Source organism: Terrapene carolina, unplaced genomic scaffold (assembly GCF_002925995.2).
Source record: "Terrapene carolina triunguis isolate 2854851 unplaced genomic scaffold, T_m_triunguis-2.0 Scaffold38, whole genome shotgun sequence".
Classification (NCBI taxonomy): domain Eukaryota; kingdom Metazoa; phylum Chordata; order Testudines; family Emydidae; genus Terrapene; species Terrapene triunguis.
Genome location: NW_020664389.1, coordinates 10,304,527 through 10,320,384, shown reverse-complemented (window position 1 = coordinate 10,320,384; position 15,858 = coordinate 10,304,527). Strand labels below are relative to the sequence as shown.

Sequence of the window (15,858 nt, the reverse complement as noted above, 5' to 3'; positions counted from 1 at the left end):
AGAGACTGAGCTGTTAATACCCATTGTATTTCAGAAACTAATCTTAAAATATGCTTTTACACAGCTCATGCTTTTACCATAAGGGTTAATCCCTGTAGGAGCACTTAATCTTCTACCTCTTCAGACATTAATCCTTACAAGTTGTTGCACTGTGTCATTACTCTGGATTTGATTTTCACTAATGGATTTGGAAGGTTGTAAACAGTGGGCAGTTTGTTTAGGGAGGTGGTGATGTGGTAAAACCTTCCCATCTGATTTAAATATGAACTACAGAACTCTTTATGTAGGATGAAGATGTTTCAACATTCCCAAATCACTAAGTATAAAATTCAGTGCAATGAACTTGCATTTCATAAGTGCTTGAAGACTCTTTTTTCCCCCTTAAATTTCCTTCCCTAACAGTATGACCTGGGATTCACATGGTATGATGTTATCAGTACTTAACCAGATGTCTCGCTGGAATGCCATCCAGCACTCATCCATATGATACAGCCTGAGTCTACATAGGAGTCTGGAATTTATTGTCTCTGACTTTTTTTAATATGTGAAAAGAATTTACCTTGTGCTTGGAAATCTAGATTTTGCATAAACACATTTAATTAGCTACTGAGATAGAACAGCTGTCCATAATGAAGGTCATCTCCTTGTGGTGTTGTCTTTGGCCCCCATCGTTTCCCATCCCCAGCACATCCCTTGGCCCGCGCTGCTTCCTGCAGCTCCCATTGGCCTGGAACGGCGAACTGCGGCCATTGGGAGCCGCGATCGGCCGAACCCGCGCACGCGGCAGTTATACAAACCGGCCCAGTCCGCCAGGTGGCTTATCCTGGTGGGTCATGTGCGGAAAGTTGCCGATCCCTGACCTAGATTAATATTGAAAATCCATTGAATGTTTTTCTACATGTAGAGATTATTTAAAAGAGCAAAGTCATGTTTCAGATATCATTGGCTGTTGCAGAAGAAATGTGAACTCAGGCCTTAGCTAAGAGAAAATGCATTTTATCATTGTTTTAAAATATAAACAAACTTACAAAACTACATCTGAGCATTCTGTCTAAAAAAATGTATAGTTAAATCCTTTTACAAAATAACTGGTAATGCACTTCAGTAGTGAGGAAATAACTGGACTATCATTTGTTTCATTTGGACCTGCAGTCAGATCACTTTTACATTTCAGATGGATTTCTTGGTAATGTGTGAAATTCACGTTTTTATAGCACTACTTTTTGCTGCGTGTGGGGTCAGCATAAATAAACTAACAAAAGGAAAAGTTTTATAGCCATACTAAAATGGTAGTGGAAAATCATTTTCCAGGTGTCAGAAAATGGCAGGCTACAACTGCTTATTTATTTTTAAAGAGTTGGATGGAGTAATATCTAACGTTGATTATGATCATTTGAATGTGCAGATTGATTGTTCAAAAGAGCAAGATTATATAAATTACGAACACTTCTGCTAAACATAGGAAAAGTCTTTTCTACTCAGAATTATATGTAACTCAATTGGTATACATATCCTTAAGTTATTTATTTATTTTTGTCTTGGTAATTTCTGTATTTTTTATTTTTGTGATCTGTTTGGAAATCTGGTAGCGTTGACATTCTTTGGATTTAAAAACAAATACACTGTGTTACACAAAATGGCAAATTCAGATTGGATTTCAAAATCTGAACCTCATCACAATAATATTGAGTTGGAAACAGGGAGCTTGTAAAACCTCATTCCTGTGGACTACCTTAGGAACCAGCAGAAGTATTGAGATTGTGTCTAGAGAAAAATGAGTTTACATTGTAGTAAACTCCAAAATGTACTTAGATTAGTTTTGGAGAGTGGCATATACCCAATTGTTTGTTGCTTGTGACTATTTCAAGCCTGCATTTAAACAAAATCTAGACGGATTCATTTTTTTTAATCTGTACTGTATTCAAGGTTTTAGCATTCAAATATGTGACTCTTACATACAGATGACAAAATTAGTCAGTGTTACTCTTTGCCATTTAGCGTTGTTTTGCTTACCAGTTTACATCCTCTCATTATACCAGTGTACAGGCAGTCCTCGACTTTACAATGTTTGAGTTATGAATGGCACTTACGACACTTCTGCATTGACACTGTGATTCGACTTATGACTGTAGGTTTCGAGTTTACGATACTTGCGGTTCTGAGTTCCGACGTTCTGACTTACGACGCAATTGTAAGGAACGAATTGTGTCGTAAGTCCGAGGACTGCCTGTATAATGTTTTCAATTTTCTTGGCAGTAAGTGTCCAAAGCAGACTTGCCACTCCATGGCTTCGGGTAAGGCTCATCTGGGAATACTTCTACAGTGCTAAATGGATATAAACAGATAAAAATATTTCAGCAAAATCTGTGTGTGTGAATCTAGAAAATACTTATTTCTTCCTCAAGTGATGGCCCCTATATGGATTCCAAACATGGGGGTGTGTGCGTGCCATACGCTGGAGCCGGAATGCTTTCCTAGCAGTGTCAGTTGACCCGCATGTGTGTCCCCTTCTGTTTGTAGCTGAGACTATAATAGGTCGTGCGGGTCGATGCTACTCCAGTTCCCTCTTACGCCTCATGGATGGAGTCGGAACCCCGGTCCCTTCATGTTCTTAGCTTCGCACACTCCCGTCTCCTGTGGGCCCCCACTTCCAAGAGGGCAGAGAGGAGATACTTTGTCCCTGCTAAGTAGCAGACTTTGTTTACCCACTCACTTCCCAACTCCCTGGTGGTCCACAGCAGCACAGCAGGCCTGCCAGCAGCCACAGAAATCTGCTCTCCCAGACAGGGCGGTGAAGAAGATGGACCTGCTGAGCAGGAAAGTCTATTCCTCAGTGGGGCTCCAGTTTTGTATCTCCAATTATTAAACTATTCTGGGGAAATGACTTTCACAATTATACCGAACTATTTGAATTCAAAGACCAGCTGCCACCGGGCAGACAGCAGCAGTTCCAAGTGCTGTTGGATGAGGGGAGACTGGTGAAGGTGGGCTTCCAGGCTGCTGTGGATGCTGCTGACTGCCTCTCATTCTCTGGCAGTCGGGTTCGTGCTCCTCAGGGACTCCTGGCTGCAGTTGTCCTGTTTTCCCTAGGAGGTCCAAACCACCACTGAGAACCTCCCCTTCGACACACACAAACTGTTCAACAAGAAAACAGATGAGTCCCTCCATTTTCTCATACTCTCGAGCCACTCTCACGTGCCTTGGCCACTGCCCCTGTCCGGCATACTACCAACTCCAGCAGGAGCCGCCACATAGATGACACTGGTCACAGAGGTCACGTTACCCCACATCTGCCACCGCCACAACCACCTCCTTGACCCTCTCCCAGCAGCAGTCAAAACAGCAGTTTTGATGTGCAGGTTGAGAACAGCAAACCTTTCCTGATCCCTACTGCACCCCATATTGTCTTTGGGGCTGTCTTGCCCTAGTCACCCACAGTTGGGGCAAGATCACCACAGACAATTGGGTACTGAAGATCATCCATCATGGATATTCCATAGAATTCCTGTTGTTTCTGCTTCCTTGCCCACCCTGGATTTCCTGTGGGGATCCATCCCACCAGTGCATCCTCCAACAAGAAGCTGATGCCCTTCTCCTTAAGGGTGCCATAGAGCCTGCCCCACTTCGCTACAGGGGATGGTGGATTTATTCACCATACTTCCTCATCCCAAAGAAGGGTGGAGGGTGATGCCCCATTCTGGACAACTGCTCAACACCTTTATCAGGAATGCCAAATTCAATATGGTAATGCTCATGTTGATTATACCCTCCCTCCCCCAGGCGCTGGTTCGCAGCTCTCAATATGAAGGAGACTTATTTCCACATTGACATTCACCCGGCCCACCAGAAATTTCTCCAATTCAGGGTGGGACACCACCATTACCAATTAAGAGTCCTTCCCTTTGGCATAGCAACAGCACTGCAAGTCTTCACAACAGTCTTTACTGCTATAGCAGCACATATGCTACTCCATGTTCCCCTACCTGGACAACTGGCTCCTTGTTGTGCTGTCCTGACAAGGCCTCATCTCAGCTGTCTTAGCTCTTCATGCTTTCCTCACATATCTCAGTATTTTCATTAACAAGGAGAAGTAGTGCTTGTACCTACCCAGATGATCTACTTTATTGGGGCATGGTTAGACTCCCCGCTGCAAAATCCTACCTCAGCACCTCATCGTGGTGCAGCGGTGACCCTGGCCATCTGATAACTACATTAGCGGGGCTTATGCCCTGGTAGGTCTAACCATGCTACAAAGGTGTCAGACTATCCGATCCAAGGAGGGGGATTGCTCTATCAGAGGAAAGAGCGCTTTTCCTTCTCCTTTGAGGTTGAAGGCTAGCTAAGCTTGAGGAGGTACATATGCCTGCCCGCCTAGCCAATGGGATGGCTTAAATTTAATGGCTAAAAGAACACGAGTAAATGGGTCTTAGTTCCCTGCGTGTTATCAAACTGTTCTTTGGTGGTGGAGTGGAAATTGAGCGACAAAAGGTTGCTAAAAAATGTCAGGTGCTAGGCCAAAATGGAAAAGGACAATGCTCGCTGTGCGTACTTACAATTGTAGGTCGCTGGTGATAGAGGAAACATTAAACCATCTGATGGAGGAGAAGAAAAGGATAAGATGCAATATCCTCGGTATCTGCGAAACCCGACGAAAGAAGGCGTTAGAAGTCAACTGGAAGGATGGAAGCACTGTGAGGCTCGGAAAGGGAGATGGCGCTAGAAACATTGGAGGAGTCGGATTTATTGTCAGTAAGTCATATTATGCCAGCTAATATCATGTATTGGTGTGCTGCATCTTCAGATGGAGTCAAAAGCTATCCTCAAGGTCATCTAGGCCTACGCTCCCACAAGTGCAAGTAAGGATGAAGAAGTGGAAGAATTCTACCAAGAGCTCGAAAGAGCCCTCGCGCAAAAGTCCACTTATACTGTCACGATGGGAGATTTCAATGCTAAGGTCGGGCGAGGGAAAGCTGACGAAAAGTTCATAGGGAGATACGGCAGCGGCGAAAGAAATGAAAGAGAGGAGAGGCTGGTAACGGTGGCAGAAATGAAAGAACTCTACGTGGCAAACACCTGGTACAAAAAGAAGATTGCAAAAAAGGTGGACATAGATCGCGCCAAACGCGAAGAGTAAGAATGAAATCGATTATATTTTAGTCAATAAAAAGTGCATCATTCAAGACGTCTCTGTGGTGCAGCCCTTCAACACCAGCAGTGACCATCGCCTGCTTAGAGCGAAGTTGATTTTTGACGACGTAGTGGAAAAGAGCTTTTTTCCCCCACTACTTGGCAAACAGGAAACAGCGCCCGAAGACATTCGATGAAGCAAAGCTGTAGAAAGCGATTTCTGGGTTTGACTGGAGCCAGACGGAAAAGTGTGATGAGGACTATAGTATCTTTGTTGACAAGCTGAGACGTTGCATAAAAACAGCTGAAATTGAAAAGATGAAGAAGGCAAAGGGAAGAATCTTGAACGAAACGAAAAGATTGTTAGAGAAGCAGAGAAATATGAAAAGGAGCTCGGATAACAACTTCGAGTACTCCATTCTGTGCAAGCTCATACGGCAAAAACTGAAGGACGACTTTGAGAACTTCTGGAAAGAAAAGCTCCTTTAAAACAGCTGAATCACGCAAGAGCCTCAGGACATGCAAGCGGGAATTGGCGCAGTATAGATTGAGCGTAACAGCATTGAAGAACAAGGAGGAGAGACAGTAATTGACAGAGCAGGGATGGAGGAGGTCTGCAAGGACTTCTATACAGAATTGTTCAAATCAAGAATCAACATCCCTCTCCCAATGCTCCAAGAGTCAGAAGAACGCGTCCCCCCAATAATTGTCAGCGAAATCCAAAGTGCACTACACCAGATGAAGAAGGGAAAAGCTCCAGGCAAAGATGGAATAATGTCAGAAATGATTTCCGCAGGAAGCAAAAAACTTTGGAAGGCCCTCGCTTTAAGCTTCAGTCAATATCTCGAAGAAGGAAAAATACCATCGAGGTGGAAGGAGTCGAATACCATCTTGCTGTACAAGAAGGGGATCGAGAAAATCTTAAGAACTATCGCCCTATATGCCTGCTCTCTCATATCTATAAACTCTTTACAAAGGTGATAATGAACCGACTCTCGCAGAGTTTGGATGAACAACAGCCGAGAGAGCAGGCAGGGTTTCAAAGAAATTTCAGCACGATCGACCATATATTTACCTTTAGCCAGCTCCTAGAAAGAGCGAGGGAATACAAACTCCCGCTGTGCATTGCTTTCGTCGACTATGAAAAGGCCTTCGATAGCGTCAAGTTCAACGCAATATTAAAGGCGCTCGCAGAGCAGGGCATTAACACGCAGTACATCAGTTTGTTGAAGGAAGTGAATACTGGATGTACAACAGACATTACTCTCCTCGAAACTCCCCTCCGCATCCCAATCGAGAAGGGCGTAAAGCAAGGAGATACGAGTTCACCGAAACTATTTACCGCCTGCCTTGAAATGGTTATGAACAAGATCAATTGGAGGAGTGGTGTTAATATAAATGGAGAATGATTATCTCAGATTCGCGGATGACATCGTACTAATTGCCGAAAGCACCAACCAACTGCAGAGCATGCTACGAAGACTTGACAAGAAAAGCAGTCAGGTCGGTCTGAAAATGAACCGTTGCAAAACGAAATACATGCGATCAGACATCTTACGAAAAGCCCGAATAACGGTAACAGGAGAAGAAATTGAAGTGCAACAGTACATATATTCGGGCCAAGAAGTTAATATGCGCCAAGACATGAACGGAGAACTCTCGCGAAGGATTTGGGCAGGGTGGTGTGCGTTTTAATTCCATCAAGGACATCCTCAAAGGAAAAATCGACAAGACCACATGTACAAATATCTTCAATTCAACAGTGCTGCCAGCAATGCTCTATGGCAGTGAAACGTGGGAACTGACAAAGAGAGAAGAACAGCGGCTGTTGGTAGCTGAAAAGGCAATGGAACGAGCTATGTTAGGAATTTCCCTTCTGGATCGTATCCCAAATGAAACGATTAGAGAACACAGTGGTGTGAAAGATATTGTTGTGGAAAGCAGATATAATAAGATACGATGGGTGGGCCACATAGCACGGTTCACGGACAATAGGTGGACCGCAATCATTACTGAGTGGTACCCGCGCGAACAGAAAAGACCACCTGGTCAGCCTCCAAGAAGATGGGAAGATGACATTGTAAAAGGTTTCGGATGAACATGGAGAAGAAAGGCAAGAATGCAAGAAGAATGGCAGACGTGTTGTGATCGGCGCAGTCTTAACGACAGCTGAAGACCGATCGATCCAGGTGAGGTTAGACTCCATCACTCCATGAGTCTACCTCCTGAAGGAACGCTTCTCCACAGTGAATTCCATAATTGCAGACCTACACCGCAACCCAGTACCACCATCCGCTGCTCGCTTTTTCTCCTTGGACGTATGGCATCCTGCGCCTCAGTGATACCGCACGCCCAGCTCCACCTGTGTTGCCTACAGATGTGACTTCTTTCAATCTAAAGACCACACAGAGACTGGACAGCAGAATCCTGCTCCCTAAAAGGTTTTGGCCTCCTTCACATGGTGTACTGACCCTTCCAAGGTCATGGTCGGGTACTCCCTTTATATCTCCTATCCCACAATCCACCATCACCATGGATGCCTCTCTTGCAAGTTGGGGAGCCTGCTTAGACCATCACACAGCCCAGGGCGTCTGGTCGACAGGAGAGGCCAAGACGCATATCAGCATTGTGGAGTTGAGGGCAGTCCATTTCGCGTGGCAGGTGTTCCTCCCTCCCATCGTTCCGGTCACATTCAACTGCTCTCCAGAAACATTGCAGCGGTAGCTTACATCAATAAGGATGGCAGCACCAAGTCTCCCTCCCTCTCTTCCGAGTCCATCTACCTTTAGAACTGGTACATCGAGTCCTACTCCAGGCTACGTACCTCCTGGGCACCAAAACTCCCTGGCAGATGCATTCAGCAGGACTCTTTACGTGAACAATGAGTGGGAATTGCACAGTGCCGTGCCTAGGACCTCTTCGTGACCCACAAGAATCACAAACTGCCCTTTTTTTTTTTTTTTTTTTTTTTTGCTCCAGAGGGGAGGACTCACTGGGCAATGTCCTTCTCCCCTAGACAGGAGCCCTACTCTACACCTTTCCCCCATTCCTCTTCTCCCGCAAGTCCTACACAAAATTAGCTGGGATTGAGCTACAGTAATACTCATAGCCCCATTCTGCCCCCATCAGTATTGGTTCATGGACCTCCTGTGACTCTCCGCCTTTGCACACAACTGGATCTCCTCATGCAAGATTGGGACTTTTACTTTACTTTACTTCACTTCACTTCACAACTTGGCTTTTGGATGGGGTTCAAGGATAGATAAGGCATGCTCTGCCCCGGCGAGACACATCCTTACACAAACAGGAGGGCATCCGCCAGAGCCTGCTACCGGGTGAAGTGGAAGTGATTACCTCATGGCCCCACAGACATCAACACCCACTGAGGACAATAGCCATACTTATTGTCCTCGACTGCCTTCTTGAATTCAAAATGTCAGGCTTGGCCTTCAGCTCCATACGGGTCCTCCTGGAAGCACTCAGTGCCTTTCTCCCTCAATGGATGGTGCTTCAGTGTTCACACATCCTACAACCTACACCCTACCATCTGTTTCCTAAAGGGTCTACTCAATACCTTCCCACCAGTCCTCAAGCCCATGCTCTGATGGGACCTTAATCTCATTCTCTCCTCCTTCACAAAGCCCCCTTTCGAGCTCCTGGCAAAGTGTTCTCTCTTATTGCTCCATGAAGGTGATTTTCTTAGTGGCCATCACCTTGGCTAGATGGGTCAGCTAACTGGCAGCCATGACAGCAGACTCCCCTTACTTACACGGTCTTCCACAAGGATAAGGTTTCCTTGTGGCTTCACCCAAATTTCATACCTAAGGTAGTGTCGGAATTCCACCTTAATCAGTGCATCCACCTCTGTCTTCTATCCCAAACTCCATGCCTCCCACATGGAGAGAGCACTACACTCCCTCAATGACAGCCATGCACTGGCATTTACCTCCAGCGTACCCATGCCTCTCAGGCATTACCAAGACTCTTTCTAGTCATTGGTGATCGATGCAAGGGACAAGCCCTCTCCTCACAACAAAACTCCAAATGGGTCTCCAGGTGCATTCACAAATGTTACATATGCACCAATGTACCTCCACTTGATGGAGTCATGGCGCACACTATGCAAGCACACGCAGCTACATCAGCCTGCCTCGTGGACATCTCATGGCATGACATCTGTTGTACAGCAACGTGGCGCTCCATACGCATGTTCGTGTCTCTGTACACCATTGCCTCAACTGCGGCTGCAGATGCAGCTGTAGACCATGCCGTACTACAGACTATACTTCGTCGCACTCATCTCCATGCTGATCACTGCTAGCTACTCACTCGTGTTTGGAATCCACATGGGAACCATCACTCGAAGAGGAGGAGGAGGTTACTTATCTGTAACTGGAGTTTCTTCGAGATGTGTAGTCCCTATTTGGATTCTAATACTGGCCCTCCTTCCCCTCTGCTGTGGGCTAAACTAATCAGCAGTAAGAGGGATACTGGAGTGGCATCGACCCACATGGCCTATTATAGCCTTGGCTGCGAATACAAGGGGGACGCATGACACACATGCAGGTCAATGGACACTGCTAGGAAAACCTTTCCGCTCCGGCGCATGGTGCGCATGTGCACCCACCTTTGGAATCTAAATAGGGACCACGTGTCTCGAAGAACCTCCTGTTACAGGTAAGTAACCACCTCTTCTGTCTAGTACTTAAAGGTATTCCATGTAAAGTTGAAAAGTGGAAGAGTAGAGTAACACTGCATTCAGTCATTCTCCCATTTGGTCAGAATAACCCAACTGATGGGGGGAGGGAGGGGAACAACTAGCTTTTGTTCAAACATTGCTTGTATTTCTACCAGAGTGGATGGGTATGAAATAGGGCAGTACAGTACTTAGCTTTTAATGTGGCAATCAAATGTGTCAGCTTCCTTCTTGCTGGAATAATGCTAGTACCAAATGATAAATCATAAATATGGCTTATCTACTGATAGGCCTAGCTGATGCCAGCTACCAAAGCTGTTTCCAAGGCATTTGGGCCAGGAACAATTTAAAATAGCTGAACTTTAAATCTCTGGTGTGTTTTTAACTCATAGGTGCTAAGGAGTTGTATATCTAAATTCTTAAAATGGTAAGTTTTATTAAAGTCTCTGAGGATGCATCTACACTAGTGACTATATACAACTGCCCATGTATGGGGTTGTTCCATAAGCCCCCTGTAGTCCACACCTAACCCCCAGAAGCATCCTCTAAAGGAGAGTAAGGGTAAGTAAGCTAGAATGCTGGAGGGGTGTGGGTAAGTACACGCCTCCTCTATGGCATGATCCCACACCCATGTGTAGTGTGAATGGGGATAACGGGTCTGTACCAGGTTTCAGATTTCAATAGTTCTCCACCCCCATTCCAAGAATGCATTGAACACTTTTCTGGACCTTTACCATTCTGTAAAGGTCCTTGTCTACCTCATCTCCTCCCCCTGCTCCATTTTCATTGCTAGTAGCGAGCTGCACTGGCCACATTTGAACAGCTTTCTGCTGCACTCTTTAGATCAATCCAGGTGAATGTGTATCCTGCTCTGAGAGCAGCCACCTGGCCTGCTGACCACATTTAGGTGCTGATCTGTTTGGTCCCAGTACACTGTTCTCCACAACTTCTCCTGGAGTATCAGGAATGTTCACCTATGCTGGGAAATTTCATGGAGGCTGGAGAAGGAGGGCTATGAGGGGATTCTGACAAGAGCTGGGACCACATCAAGCACTTGAAGCTTCTATACAGGAAGGCCAAAGACTAGCACTCCTGGAGCGACTGTTCAAGTCATACATGCCCTTCTATGAGGAGCTTGACTGGGTGTTGTCAAGGCTTTCCACTACAGAACATGAAGTAGCTCATAATCTCTTCTTCAGCTTCTCTGGCCTCATTGTCTGATGTGATGCTTATGAGTGCCAGGGGAGGAGACAGCGGGAATGTGGAGGAAGTCCCAGAAAATGAGGAGTATGTGATTATGCACCTCTACCAGGAGGAGCTGGTTGTGGATGCCCCCCGATGAACCCAAGCAGAGCCCCAAGCGGTGGCAGGAACCAGAACCTAAGGCTGGTAAGTTACAATGGACCCTCACCCTCCCCACCAATAGTCCCTCTTACTGTGGTGCTAATTTCCTGATTTTAAGAACCAGGGCATTTGAAGTACTGTGAACTGACATTTCCTCCCTGGACAATATACCATGCATTGCCATGTCTTCTCAGTTTGAACTGCAGGGCTGAAGATATGGTATTATCATGCCCCATTCCCTTTTTGAACTCCTCCACCTTTCCCACTCACATCTCCACTCCAAAATGGTTCCCAAGCAAAACATGGTTATAAATCAATGATTTATCCATTTCTAGTGAACTGCTATTATGCATGTGGATAAAGCTATTTCTTAAATACTTTATTAAGGAAAAATCATTGGGCCTCTGAGTCTGCACACTTCTCGCCTAGCAGTCAGGCAGGTAGGGTTGCAGATTAGGGACAGGCAAGCAGGGGGCTACTTGGGGATGGGGCAGTTGTAGAAAATTTGTATAGTTGTTTGTCTACAGTTAGTAACAGCTGTCTTTTGTCCCTTGGAAGATTACACAGTTCCAGTGCTTTCTTCCCTCCCTCCTCTCCCTGATTTTAACATCCCCTTAAAATGGGAGAGGGGTCAGGATGGGATGTGGAGTTGGGGTAAGGTTGGGAAGGGAACAAAACACAGATGTAGAACACTTTGGTTGTCTGAGGAAACATTAGTCACAGCAGTTCTTTCTCCCTTGGAAGATGACATGGGAGAAGTATCTTGTCTGGTGATTGGATGAACATCATGCAATGTCTTTTTGCAGTGGAAAGGGGCTTGTGGTGCTGAACTGAAACTTCAGGGAATAAAATAAAGTTGTGGGGTATCTTTCTTTTTTTGTCCATTTCACCATTGTTAGTCTGTCTCAGAGACAGAATTATCTGGTGATGGTGGGGTAGGGAAGCTGGTGTTCAAGCTTCATAGCTCTCTTTGTATGAAAATTCTGTATGCAAGCTGAGAATAGTCAATATTCAGCTGTCTCCCAGTAGAACCCTGTGCGGTTACAAAATTTGTATCCACATCCGATCCGCAAACACAGTCCGTGGGTATCTGCAGATTTGCAGGGCTCTAGATATAACATTTGGATTCATATCCATCCGTGATCCACAAACATGGTCTACAGATATCCTAGGATATAAAGCAGATATCCACAGATTTGCAGAGCTCTACCTGCAAATATGTCAGCAAACTTCTGATGTAGTCCTGCTGGCCTTGTGATTCAACCGCAGTGCAAATCTGCTTGGTCCAGCTTCACAGCTGACCAAACTCCATGATTCAGTAATATGTAGAGGGGTGACCTTTAGCAGAAACATCTCTGTGGCATAGATAGCCATAGTCCTGCACAGGACTAGAAAGCCCTTCTCTTTTCCTTTCTGGTACCTTGAAAACCACCATGTTTTCTAGTTGTTGGCCAGCTTTCAAAGAAGAAATTACAAACTGGTAACATAGGCCCTGGAAGGAACTATCCCTCCACTCTCTCCCTCTCCTCCCCTCCCCACCTTCCAACTCTGAGAGACTTTGAACATTTAAAACGTGTAAAAACTACATGTACAGTTTTTCTACCACTATTAGCCTCTGCTCCTTCCTCATGGGCTGCAAAAGCTGTTTGAGAAACAAGGGTAGTCTAACAGTTGCATTCTTGGGATACTGAAAAGTATCCAAGTGTGGCCTTCTAGACCAAAGTTTTATATTATGTGCTGGGAATTCTTAGCTTCTTCAAAAGGGGGAAAAGGAAATGTAATAGTACCCTTGTCTTTGAATTGGCAGAACCTTCAGCCCCAAGAGGGAAACCACACTGCCGGGAGGGCTGGAGAAGCACCCAGAGACAGACAGGACTTTGGAAGCAGCTCGTAGGACTGGACAGGAGGAACCATGAGTAGTTTGAATCCCTCAGGGCAGGGAAGGAGTGGGCTTTTCAGCAGGAGAAGACACTATTGAACAATTTAATGGAGCAAAAAGCACATCATAGGGAATGAGAGCATTTCCTAATGGAGAGGCTGGCTGACTGACCAGGTGGCTGAATAAGTTCAGGGTCTCTCTGCTGCCAAGGCCCCAGAATCAGTTGATGATCAACAAACGCTGCCGCCCTGCACTACTCCTCCTCCTCTGGCTGATGCCCAAGGTGCTCCTTAGCCAGAAGATCTTATTTCAAGGATTCCCCCTGCAAGAGACTGAGAAGAGAACATGGAGCCTGCAGGACTATTGGGATCTCACCCTCCACTGGCACTTGAAACCCTATTTAGGGGACCCCATTGAGTGACCAGGTGGGGAACAATGAATCTGCAGGAGTCTCAAAACCTGCCAAGTAATTGCCTCCCAAACACCTCACAAGAGACATTCCCAGTTTCCCCTTGGTCATTTCTCCTCTCATTTGTTCCACCCCCACCCCCATCCTTGTCAGGAGGGGGGCAAGTAGATGGGTGCAGAGCCATTAACATTTGGGTGGTGTTCTGTCACTTAACTTTGTAAAGATTTGTTGTTGACATTTCTTTTTAAAAATATTTAAGTTACACATTCCATCTCAAACTTTTATTACGTGTTATAATTTCCTTGGTTTGTCTGTGGCCCTTCCTTGCTATGGTAGGGTTTAGTGCTTTATAACAGGGGCTAAGTGCAGTTAGTACCACTGGTAATAAACAGACACGCTGGATACCACCACCACCCTGCTCCCAAGCAAATGTTGATAAGGTTGTTAAGAGAGATTGCTTCCAATAAGCAGTTTGTAAAAAAGTGTGAACAGAGAAGACAAAAAACATTGCACAGTGACCACATTACAACTCATCTGCCACAGCACAAACCGAACCCAAGGTGATAACCCAGTGGAGATATTCTGTTATTTGTTTGGAATGTCATAGGAACTAATAGCTAATGACTGCCAGCTGAAGGAACAAAACCCTCACAAAGTTATGTGGACTCGCAAGTATGTACGAATGTTGCCTCCTGCATTTCCAGCAGCTGTACAGGCTGTGAACGTGTCCTTCAGTACAGGCAGAAGGCATCCTCTTTCTTCCTGCTATTCCAAGATGTGGGGCACCCTTGGTTTACCTTGCCTGCTGGCAACTAGGACCAATATGTATGTAGGTGGGATCTGGCTTCCGGTACAGAGTTTGTAAACTGAACTTGTCCACTGAGGGCAGAAGCACTTGCATTTTACCCTCACAAATGATATTGAATGCTCAGTAGGTGGTGATTATGTGAATGGTGCCAAGTTGGCATCCAAATGGGTGCATAACGAGACCAACAAACTCTCATTCTTCCAAATGTGAACTCCATAGCCATTCTGCAGCTACTGAGCTTGCAATTGAATTCCCTTTTTCCAGAGTCCTTGATGTCCGGGTCCGGTTTCATGATTCAAGTCAGGATTGGGTCTGAGGGGTCCCCAAGAATAACAGTTGGCATGGATACACCACACAGAACAATATCATTTCTGGGGAATAAGTCTCTTCTCCCTTCTAGTCCAATCCTGATCTCCGTGTCGTGGCATCAAGAACCTTTCCAATGTTTCCCACATTTATATTCATGAATCTGTGTCTGTAGTCCACTAAGCCATGCAGAATGAGTGATAGTAACCTTTTCAGTTCACATACTCGCCCCTTGTGGTGGGGGAAGTATAGGGATATGGGTGCCATCGATGGTCTATACACAGTTTGGAGATCCCATTCTCTGAAATTCAGCTATTATTTCTGGAACTTTTCTTATGGTAAATGAATGTTTAATTGCCTACAAACCTGCACAATCACAACCCTAACAGTGGACTTTCCAACCCCAAAGTAGTTTGCAACAGACCTGTAGTAGTCTGTAGCCAGCTTCCACCAAGTAATAGCAATCCATTTCTGAACTGCTATGGCTTCCCTGAATCGAGTGTTCTGGCACTGGAGGTTTGGTGCAAGCTCCTCACGCAGTTCCATGATGACCTGTTTCCTCATTCAGAAGTTCTGAAGCTGTTGTTGTTGTTGTTTTTTGTTTCAGGCTTCACAATTGTGTGATTCCACCATACTGTGCTGCTTCTCCTGCACCAAAAGTGATGGTTGACTCAAGCGCTTTCTGTGGTAATACTGGCATTCACTATATCTGTACCATGCGAGCTGAATTAATTGTCATGGACCTTCAAGGTCGTGCTTTTTGTGTCAGAATGTTGTGTTCAGATTCCCTCTGGCTGATTGGCTACTCCACTGTGTAATCGTTTATCTCGCAATAAGGAGCAGGAGTAGAGTGAGTTCTTTCCATCACTTTGTGTCTTCCATCCATTTTTCCAAGGAATAACAGTAAAGGGTGATCTGAACAGGAACTGTTGTTGGCAGGGCTGGCTCCAGGCACCAGTGCAGCAAGCAGGTGCCTGGGGCGGCCAATGAAGAGGGGCGGCACGTTCGGCAATTCGGCGGCGGGTCCCTCAGGAAGAAGAAAGCGGCGCAGTGGAGCTGCCGCCGAAGTGCCATCAATCGCGATCGTGGCTTTTTTTTTTTTTTTTTTTCTCCCCACTGCTTGGGGAGGCAAAAACCCTTGAGCCGGTCCTGGTTGTTGGCAAAAGTGTAAAGGCAGGGAACAGTACCAGCAACACACAAAGTGGTTCCCCAAGTGTCTCCCTGTGATTCCCAGAATCCTGGGCTACTGCTCCTGAAATGGTAGTGCTAACAGTGCATAATAGCAGCAG

The 15,858-nt window shown here is 45.6% G+C and overlaps 1 protein-coding gene across 1 annotated transcript in view; it reads left to right on the top strand.

Annotated features, from left to right (window-relative positions):
* Window positions 1-15,858, top strand: part of GBE1 (1,4-alpha-glucan branching enzyme 1) — a 304,322-nt gene that overhangs the window by 88,656 nt on the left and 199,808 nt on the right. The gene's annotated exons all lie outside the window — the stretch shown is intronic.